Source organism: Trichosurus vulpecula, chromosome 7 (assembly GCF_011100635.1).
Source record: "Trichosurus vulpecula isolate mTriVul1 chromosome 7, mTriVul1.pri, whole genome shotgun sequence".
NCBI lineage: Eukaryota > Metazoa > Chordata > Mammalia > Diprotodontia > Phalangeridae > Trichosurus > Trichosurus vulpecula.
In genome coordinates, this window is record NC_050579.1 from 113,472,338 (window position 1) to 113,482,945 (window position 10,608).

General features: G+C 39.0%; 1 pseudogene; it reads right to left on the reverse strand.

Annotated features, from left to right (window-relative positions):
* Positions 1–7,601: 7,601 nt before the first annotated feature.
* LOC118856529 lies at positions 7,602–9,775 on the reverse strand (annotated as a pseudogene).
* Positions 9,776–10,608: the final 833 nt, after the last annotated feature.

Consider the following 10,608-nt stretch of genomic DNA (forward strand, 5'->3'; position numbering starts at 1 on the left):
TAATCATGGCAGCCAGCTTGAAAAATTATCACCTCAAGATGCTGCAGGCATTAAGTAGTACATTAATTTCAGAGCTGTTGAGGAATTATTTTTTATAATGTCTAGGCCCACAAGGGCTAGGTGGTGAGTAGTGGTGCTAGGCTAGCAGGTGAGTGGTTTCTCACTGCAACTGTCAATGTAGATATAGCTGTAGTAGCAGAAAGGAATCATTGGTAACACTGCTTCTGACAGAGGCTGGCACCGACATATCCAGATTTGCTGACTCCTGCAATAAAGCTGATTAGAAGCCAACAAACAAAATCCTCACCACCCCAAGAATAATTCCAATGGTAATCAAGTATGAGCTTCAACGTGGAAGGGCCAATGTGGGAAAAATTATAGCAAAATGAAGAATTTTTTACCTGTAGGTATTTCTAAGTAGAAAGACAGAACCCACATCATTCTGTAGGGTTGGAAATATTTTAGGAATCCAACAACTAGGATACTTGAGGAATGAGATATTTTAGGGCTGTGAAAAACAGCTCTACAAATGCCTCGTGTTTCGCTTCACTCGCTTATACGCTAAGAATTCTATTCAGAATAAACATAAAAAGTTATGAATTGGATCCAGTAAGGGTTAATGGAAAAGCACAAAGTCCCTGGATGTTGTGGTTGGAAAGGACCCTCTGATTTTACCAGTGAGAAAACTTAAGATCAAAAGAGGACAGATGTCCTCCCCTCTTTTCCCCCTCACATTATGAACTACCTTCCTCTGTTTCTTTGAACAATTTGTATTTGGCTGCTAAAGGAAACATGATTGTTACCTTACCCAAACAATCTCTGTACTGCACATGGGCCTAGGAAACAGGAAGACCCACGTCCTCCAGAAATCTACTTATTTTTAAAGTAATAAAGGATAATTAAACCATTCCTGAAATTTTAACTTACACCACAAAATAAAGGGTCATATGTACAGTCTTTTATTCCCTAAGTCATCTATGGGAAACTCAATAAAACTTGGGCATAAATAAAATTAATGGTTAATATTAATATGCCAATTTAAGACTTAAAAAGTGCTTGAAAAATATTATCTTATTTAATCCTCAAAACAATGCTGGGGTGCAGGTAATAAAGCTGTCATCCCCATCTTGCGTGTGAGCAAACTGACACTCAGGATAAATGACTTGCCCATGGTCACATTGCTAGCTAAATTTCTATTAAGTATCAAAGGCAGGATCCTAACTCAGGTCTCCCCTGATTCCAACACTTTCCCCTATGCCACATTATGTCAAAGAAAAGAAATTAATAAATTGCCAAGGAAGGGAAACCCAACACAAGAAAATGAACCAAATAAATCATTCTTTCCAGGAAACAACAGTCTATAATACTAAGTTTTCCATTCCAGAAGACCCAATAATATCTTCCAAAATGCAAAAGAATCAAGAATCTGTCATCCCAGAGAGATTAAAATTCCAGACCCTTTATGACTATCACTAAGGCTGATTCAGAGAAAGGAGATAATAAATTATCCGCATATGTACTGAAAGATCCCGTGAGTTTTCTGCATTAGGAAAATAAAGTTTGACCCATCTGAAGATTATTCTTTTCTATGTCCTATTGATAAAAGAATCTTGATTTTTCTAAGAATCACTCTCAAAGAGAGGTTAAAAAAACAGGAAGAGCAAAAGATTAGTGTAAAAAATAAAATAACATTATGGAATTAATGAAAGGAAAGAACAGACATAATTCATTATTTTGTATAAAGTTTTCTTTCACTAAGGAAGCAATATACTAGTGATAGACTTGGAATCAGGAAGTCTTGTTTCAAATACTGCCTCTGATACTTATTACTATGAACCTTGGCAAGTGGCATATCCATCTAGTCTCAGTTTGCTAATCTCTAAAATGGGAACAAAAATATCACTCATATCTCCCTCACTCTGTTGTGATACTCAAAGGAGACAATGTCTACAAATTTTTCTACTTGTATAATATTTCTCCCTTAAAGTGGTGATGACACTAACCAAGTTATTAGATCAGAAATAATGAGCAACACATATACAATTCATAACGGCTCCTCCATCATGAAAACTGAGTTTTCCCAAAGATTTTCTAAGCACCAAAATATAATTTCAAAAGCCTGCAATGAAAGTCTAGCGTCAATTCAATTGCTAGAACTAAAGCACTATGACTCACTTTCATAACTGTACTTTGAGCATTCTCTTTGTAAAGCTCGAGTCAGTTATATTTCAGATTTAATTTAAGTAGACAGTAACATTCCACCAACTACGTAGAAAGCTATGTTGGAATTCTTTCCCTAACAGCATCCCACCAAATGACATACTCATAGAACATGATTAAATGAGTGTTTCTCAAAGCATTCTATGTGATGTGAACAGACATTTTGCATATGATTTTAAACACTATCAATATTTTCTCCTCTAACATGTTAAATATAAAACTGTGTATCAAAAAAAAATTTTCTTGCAGTAATTTTTTTACATAAAAATCAACTTAGTTACTTCTGCTTTTTTGCAAAATGTCCTCAATCCCCACTCCCCTTCATTTCAGGAGTAAAGAATGCCCTTTAACCTCCTAAACCACTATTTATGTGTTCCCTCAATGGATTTCAAATCTAAAAGGATTCTGAGGCCAATATACTTTGGAGAATGTTGCATTAAACCATTTAACTAATTAAAACATTTTATTAACTGAAACAGATGTCACTGAAACATTCTGTTTCAGACTAAATTGTTAAGTAGGAACTTCTGTGTGGCATGGCCCTACCACCCCAAGTATTTATATACCCTTCCTCAACTCCCACCAGAAAAATTCATGCACACTGTGTATTCAAGGAAAAAAAACTTTTAATATAAGCAGATGCAAGGTCAACAATATCTTCTGCCTAAGAAATCTATACATAAAACATATACCACTTCAACTATGGAATTATACATTACTTGGGTTAACATCAGATATTTGGGATAATCATAGGTCCATTATTTGACTCAAGCCCCTATCCTGGAACATACCTGGAACCTCTAAAGTTGAGCTCAGCTTTAGTATCCAATAAAAGCTCCTGTAACAGACCAAGGTAAGAAGCACAAATCAAATAGCCCAACACTGACTCAAGACTGAATTGCAAAATGGTTAACAGGCTACAAATAGGGAGTATTTTCAGTCACATACATAAATTAGTTAAATGTTCTATAGGCTCATATACTGAAAAAGATGGATTTAGACTATAGTGAATTCAGCATTGAATCACAGGTGGAAACCTTCTCTGGTCTAAGTCCTCATGGATTCATCTACCTCTCCACTTAAGGCAGCTAATATGAGAGTCTGCTAAAGCCTCTCCAAAGTAGGTATTTATAAGGGCGTCTTCCTTTAGTATCAGCAGGATTCTGTTTGGAATCCTGGCTTCACACATACCATAAAAGTTTTCACTGGTGCTAACACCAACAGCCTCACAAGATCTTCCTCTCTCCTGCTCAGTCTAAGAAAGTAATCTTTCTGGTTTATAAAATTCTCACCTCTCAGAAAATTCTCTCATCAGGTAGATAGGTAGGTGGCACAGTGAAGACCTAAGTTCAAAACCAACCTCAGGCACTTCCTAGCTATGTGACCTCGGGCAAGTCACCTAAAGCTTTGCCTGAGTTTTCTCATCTGTAAAATGGGGATAATAATAGATAATAATAGCACCTTCCCCCCGGGTTGTTCTAAAGATCAAATGACAAAATATTTGTAAAGTGCTTAGCATAGTTCCTGGAATATAGCAAGTTCTTAATAAATGCTTGTTTCCTTTCTTTTTCCACTAATCAGAATATTTATCTCAGGATGCAACAGCCCTGTGCCCAGAGAAACCACCTATGAAAAATAGACTTATGGAAATTTCCTCCAATGACAGATATTCTCTGAATGCAAATATTGTGCTAAGTGAAGTCCCCCTCGGCCATACGCACTACATATCTAATATATCCCAGAGACAAAATGAGATTATTTGGGGATTATCTGTTATTATGAATTTTTAGCCACTACTTTCATCTATTATTAATGCAGAAAGTCAAATTAATCTACAATATTTTCATTATCAATGAATATCAACTTAAAAAATACAAAAGAGGTGCAGCTCCCCAAAAGCAGGCATATCAAAGCCCCAGTCATCAAAAAAGAGAACCAGGGCAGTCTCCTATAGAAGGTGAACCTTTGAGTAGGCTGGTCACTGGGTGGCACCAGGGTGTGGAAGAAGACTAAAGGAGAGGTATTTTACATGGCAGAAAGAAGAAATGATTCAAAGGCACAATGGGATGAAATCTGAACTAAAGAGCTCCATACTTCACCCACTGAGGAAGGCAGTGCTGGCATGAGGCACACTTAAAGAAGCGTTTTGATTGGGAGTGCGAAGCAGGTCACAGTAGAAACAAGTTCAACGGGTACCAACTGCAGTCTTAATCCAAGAAACAAGTATTTTAAAGGTAACCAGTGTGAAGGAATGGGAGGCTTGACATCAGTCCGTGCAAATTAATTGCAGCTGAAACCTCCAACAGGTAAAAAAGGAAGGAGTTTTTTCTTGTCCCAGTAAAATCCAGACCTAAATAAGATAATATAACTAAGATGGAAGAGGCCAAACTGACCTTCAATAAAATTCAGGGAACATTGCTCAAGAGGGATAAATTAAGAGGCACTCAGTTAAGGGGGGGAAATTTTTCTTTGATTATGACATGAAAGTTAAATTTTAAAATCCTAATTTTAAAGGCTCAGAGGAAATTTAATTCCTTCTCTGCAACAATTATTAATATCATTCATCTAAATTCCTTTTTTAAAAAAACCTGGTATTTATATTGGTCTTTAAAGAATTCATTGTTTTACATATACCTGCTTCTCACCACAGACCTTTGAGGTAAAGTGTGACACATACATTATTACCAAAATTTTGTTGTTGTTCAGTCATATATGACTCTTCTTGACCCCATTTGCAGTTTTGCTGGCAAAGATACTAGATATAAAGATACTAGAGTGGTTTGCCATTTCCTTCTCCAATTCATTTTGCTGGCAAACAGGGTTAAGTGACTTGCCCAGGGTCACACAGCTAGTATCTGAGGCAGGATTTGAACTTGTGAAGATGGGTCTTCCTGCCTTAAGGCCCAGCACTCTTAATTATTAGCTTCATAATGACATAGGTTATCGGAAAGAAAGAATGAATCATAAGCTTGCTTAATACAATAGCAGGACCAAATAAACTCAGCAAGGTGCCTAAAAAGTTTAAAGAGTATAAGTTTAGCAAATAACTAACCACAGTGTTGTATGGGCTTTGTGAAATAATCTGTAGGCACAGAAGCATGCTGATCTTAAAGCCAACAATTTGATTCTATGTCATCAAAATCATGCTATCCCAGATACAGGGTAAACTATAACAGGTATACTGAGAAGACCTAGATAGATCAGAGACCTCAAGCTAGTAGGGAGCTCAGAAGCCATGAGACCAACCTCCCTATGAGGAAACTGAGGTTAAGTTGCCCAAAGTCACACAAGTATTAAGTCTAGGGGTGATGTGAACACATGTCCTTTGACTCCAGAACAATTATTCTTTTCTCAGCACCATGCCAAACTTCTATGATGAAATTCAGTTTAAGAGTAACCATGCTATATAACCAACTACAAAATTCAGATCTGAATCGTTAATATTTTAAAAATGTACTCTGAAGGAAATCTGATATTACTGATGTAGGTACTCCTACACCACAGATTTTTAATATTATATTTTTAATAATGGTGTAATATTTTGGGAGGGCAAGGCAATTTGGGGTTAAATGACTTGTCCAAGATCACACAGATAGTAAGTGTTAAGTGTCTGAGGCTGGATTTGAATGAACTCCAGTCCTCCTGACTCAACGGCTAGTGGTCTATTCACTGTGGCACCTAGCTGCACCCTCCATTTTTAAAATTTAAATAATATTTATTAAATTTACTCTCTATACAATTTTTTCAAAAAATCTGACACTCCCCAACTAGAAAAGACAGGAACTATTTCACAAACATAAATAGTCAAACTTCAAAATGACTAGTAATTCTTAATGGATGCAAACAATCTATAGTTTCAACATACCCACTATGAGTGTCTGTGACTCACTCCCAAATTATCTGACTTAGCAGATAAGTCTTTGAAATTGACTAAGGCACAAGGCACAAAGAGGTTGATTCATGCTGGGTCAAGTAAGTTTTAAGTGTCCAAAGTGGTACTTGTACCTAGATCTTTCCAGACTAGTACTCTATTCACTACACCCTTGTAAGAAATGGGAGAAGTTGTTTTGTTTCCACAGAACTAAAGGTGTGGTTCCCTGTCCTCCCCCACCCCAGCTTTAGCAGAAACCAGGCCTCAAGGTGGGTCAGGTGAGAGGTCAGAGGCTTGTATGCATGGGCATGCTTTTTGAGAAGGAAGTCTGGGGAATTAGAGAGGCCAAACCCACTTGAACCAGTTCAAGCTTATCTAGGGTCTGGTCTTGGTCCAGAATCCAGGCCTACTGATTTGCATAATTTGCAAATGTTAAAGAAGGAAAGTGGGGGAAGTAAAAGAATATAGTTTAATCCTAAACTAAGACAAGGAAAATCTAATTAACTTCACTTTTGCTTCTATATCCTTATTATCCTATCTATATAAACTGTATAACCTAGGAAAACTATGTAAAAAACAAAGACTGTAAACTAACCATAACTCTAGCAGGAGTGGAGGGAATGGTTACCCCCTGCTTCTGCAGCTATATCAGTGTGAGTGTTCCTGTGAGCACTACACCCGCCCTCTCGAGAAGCATAATAAAATGCCTTCCTCTGCCCACTCTGGTCCTGAGTTCTTTGGGTGAGAACGGACAAATCACATGGATTTTCCTAAGGTCAAGGGAAGGGAAGCAATAGGCAGCGGAAGCTCGCCAGGCTTACTCCTGAATCTTGTCTTGGGGTGTCCTGTGGTCCCCACTGCGGTGTTAAGAGGGCTACCACTCCAGATTCCCTTGGCGAACCCTGTGGTCTGCACAGCCTTCTTAAGGGGACATCACTTGGGACTTCCGGCCCTGTCTTGGGAGCCTTGTGATCTTACCGCCACCCTAAGGGGCCATCACTGGGGTCTTCCTTAGGGTCTGACCCCTAGGAGGCCCTGTGATCCCCACAGATTAAGGGGTGGCTACCACTTGGTCTTCCTCTGGGAGTCCTGTGATCTGTACAGCCTTCCCTAGGGATTATCACAGGGTTCTTCCTCAGGACTTTGGCCCTGCCTAGGAAGTCCAATGATCCTCAAAGCTGAGTGTTCTCACAATTTGGGGAAGTCCAGTGATCCCCAAAACCACATTTCTCACAACCCTGATGCCTCTATAACTAATACATATGAAAACTAATTAAAAAATACAAAAATGGAAAAAATGATAACCAAAATGTTTTCCCCCAATGGAAGAGATTTAAAAAATTCCTTCCAAAAAACAAATTGCACTAGACATAATTAAACAAATTAAAATATTCATTTTTTTCAGAATATACAAAAATTAAATTTTAAAATAAATTTCACAAGTCAAGTGTGAATATTCTTCAGCATTTCATACATGAAGTTCCACGGTTCCACTTTTAGTACATCACATTTAGAGAAAATAAGTTAACACAATCACTTGAATTGGCTTCCTATACACTGGACAGCTTCTTAGCACATGCAAAACATGCCATAAGATGTCCTATCCTTCCATGGACAATGCAACCATTTTTAGGTGGGCTCTGACAGATGACACAGGGTGCTACTGTGCTGGGGGGAGAATAGATTCCATACTTTTTTCTTTGTCTTTCACTTCTTCTCTCTCAGATTCTCCATCACTTTCTTTACTACATACAGATTATACTTTTAAATTGTCAATGGCTGGAAATAATCCTCACTTCCATGGGAGTCTAATGTCTATACTATTTTTTCATCACTGTCCTCAACACATGAATCTTGAGAGTCATGCATCTTATTTTTTTTTACCATCTGGAACGTCAAAGCCCTCTTCCTCCCCTTGTGTGGGGCTTTCTAGTTTGCCTTTATCTGACGCCATTTTTCTCTTCAGGAAGCCAGTTTTCTCACAAAGCCAAGCATCTGTGGCAATGTGGTGGTGGTGGAGGGTTCACCTTATCACAGGAAGTACATTTCTAATAGTCAGCTAAGGATATTTCAGGGTCTTCATCAAATGAGTTGAATGATAAATAATTATAGATGATCTTCCATATTATAGTGTAAGCCTGGCTTTTCTTCCTTCCTCCCATTCCCCCTCTCTGCAAGACTCTGGTTTGGAATATCAGACATTCCTTTCCCCCTTTCTTTCTTGCAAAGACCTTTAGACTTTCCGACAAGGCAAACATCCCTCTCCAACTGATAAACCTTAAGAATGGACCTCTCAGACACTCCTTTCTTGTGAACTGGCCCAAAACAAAAGAATGGAATACATTAGGAGACAGGCCCGAACAAAGAACAGGTAACTCTTAAGACAAAGGACAGGAAATTCCGAAACTGCTTCTTGAGGACCTAGCCAGTTCTCAAAAACAAAATGATAACATCTTCCCCTCCAGAGAGCAGTGGCTGCCCCTTCTGGAGGGGAACATCCGGGACAGTTAGCAGTAGGCCCTCCTTGTTGAGGAAGCTATAACAGTCCCCACGTGGAACAAGCTAGTGGGGGATCTCACTATGGAGAGGAAGCTTCCTGGGATCAGTTTCCCTCTTGGGCCTTGATCAAGCTGGGCTGTGTAAACCAGAACCCCCCTCAGCTTTGAGAGGATTAAGTGCTGCAGTTCCCCTGAGAGGTGATGGATCTATGTTGTTTGTGTCTTTGTCTTTGTTGTGTTGACTATGTTTGTTAGAGTATCTCCCCTGTCTTTCAATAAAAACCATGTTCTCTCAGGAGTGTGCTTTATTGCAACTTAGCTTAACCGAACATGAGTCTGTGTCATTCTCCTCTGCCTCATATATGGCTTATCTGGTATATCTCATCATCTTCACCTGTGAGTTCTTGTCCTTCTTCATTATGACTATAATCTTCTGAGTCAATAGACTGAACTTCAAATTCAACGCTGAATTGGTCTGAAACGGAATCATCTGAATTTTCACTTAATACGCCAATATCAATATCCGGACGTGAAGGAATTTCTGTTGAGTCACTGCTACTGCTCTGTTCCCAACATATCTTACTCCTGACACATAGGGCACAGCTTTCCTCAAATGTAAAGGAAATACTATCTGACTTAAACTGTTTTCTGTGTCTTTCACCAGGCAACTGATCTGAATTTTCTTCTGCTTCACTGTGTGTTCTCCTTCTAGATGAGGTAGTTGGTCTAGAATTCAAATTTGGTGATGGTCTCTCTCTTCCTGCAATTCCTGCATAGGCTCCTTTTGACCACTTCCAATTTCAAGCTGACACCTGTTTTCATTCATAGATGTATTTGCACTAGCAAATTCTTGTTGACTGAGTGCTATTAAGTTTCCAGAAATAATTGCATATAATCTCCTATGCTCTTTCACAGAGAAACATGGTACCCCCAAACAGATCTCCAAGAAGGTCATCTGAACAACAGGCAATGTGTGGTTGCTTTTTATCATATAATTGTTTTGACATAATATATTGGCCAAGATGGAGTAAAACCTCTATTGTGAATGTGTCTTTCTGTGCACCAACAAACTTCAAAAACTTAAAGAGCAACAATTTTGGTCTAACCAGAGCCTCTTTTCTGAAGCTGGAATTTTAGCGGTGCTTAAGGCACCATCTATATCAGAAGACATTTTTGTATTGCACATTTGCCTGGAAAAGAATGGGAAGGTTGGGAAATCTCACAGAGGGGCACAGTTCCTGAAGACAAAGAAAAAGCCAGTAGATGAAAATGTTGAAAACATTACTCTGGCTGGAGTTTACCACCTGCAGTGGTAAGAACTAAGTCAGGACTTGGTTCCCCAAATAGCCACCCCCTGACATGTCTGAGCATGACCAACCAAAAAAAGAAAAGCTGAGTCAACCAGCAGGCTTGCAGGAGAATTGGCACCTGTTCATGCTGGCCCTGACTTCCGGTGTAATAATTGTGTAATAATTATACCCCTCTGTGACTTAGTAAATAATCTGAAAATTGTTGTGACTCAAAGTTCCATCTCCTTACCACCCGGCTGCTCACAATTTAGCAAGGCTAGTCCTCAAATGAAGACAGTATGAGCCCATACTCAAAGCTACTTACTCTAACTTGGTAGTATCAGCCTAAGCTAAAGGCAACTAGGTGGCATAGTGGATAGAGTGCCAGACCTGGAGGTAGAAAGACTCTTCTGCCCGAGTTCAATCTGGCCTCAGGCAACCACTAGCGGTGTGACCTTGGGCAAGTCACTCAATCTTATTTACCTCAGTTTCCTCATCTGTAAAATGAGCTGGAGAAAGAAACAGCAAAGCACTCCAGTATCTTTGCCAAGAAAATCCCAAATAGGGTCATGAAGAGTCAGGCATGGCTGAAATGACTCAACAACAACAGGTGGTACAACCAATAGAGCACTGGACTGTAAGAGTCCTGAGTTCAAATCTCATCTCAGCTAGCATTCTGTAGGCCTTCGGAAACCAGGATTGCCAATACCCCATGATGACACATCAGAGT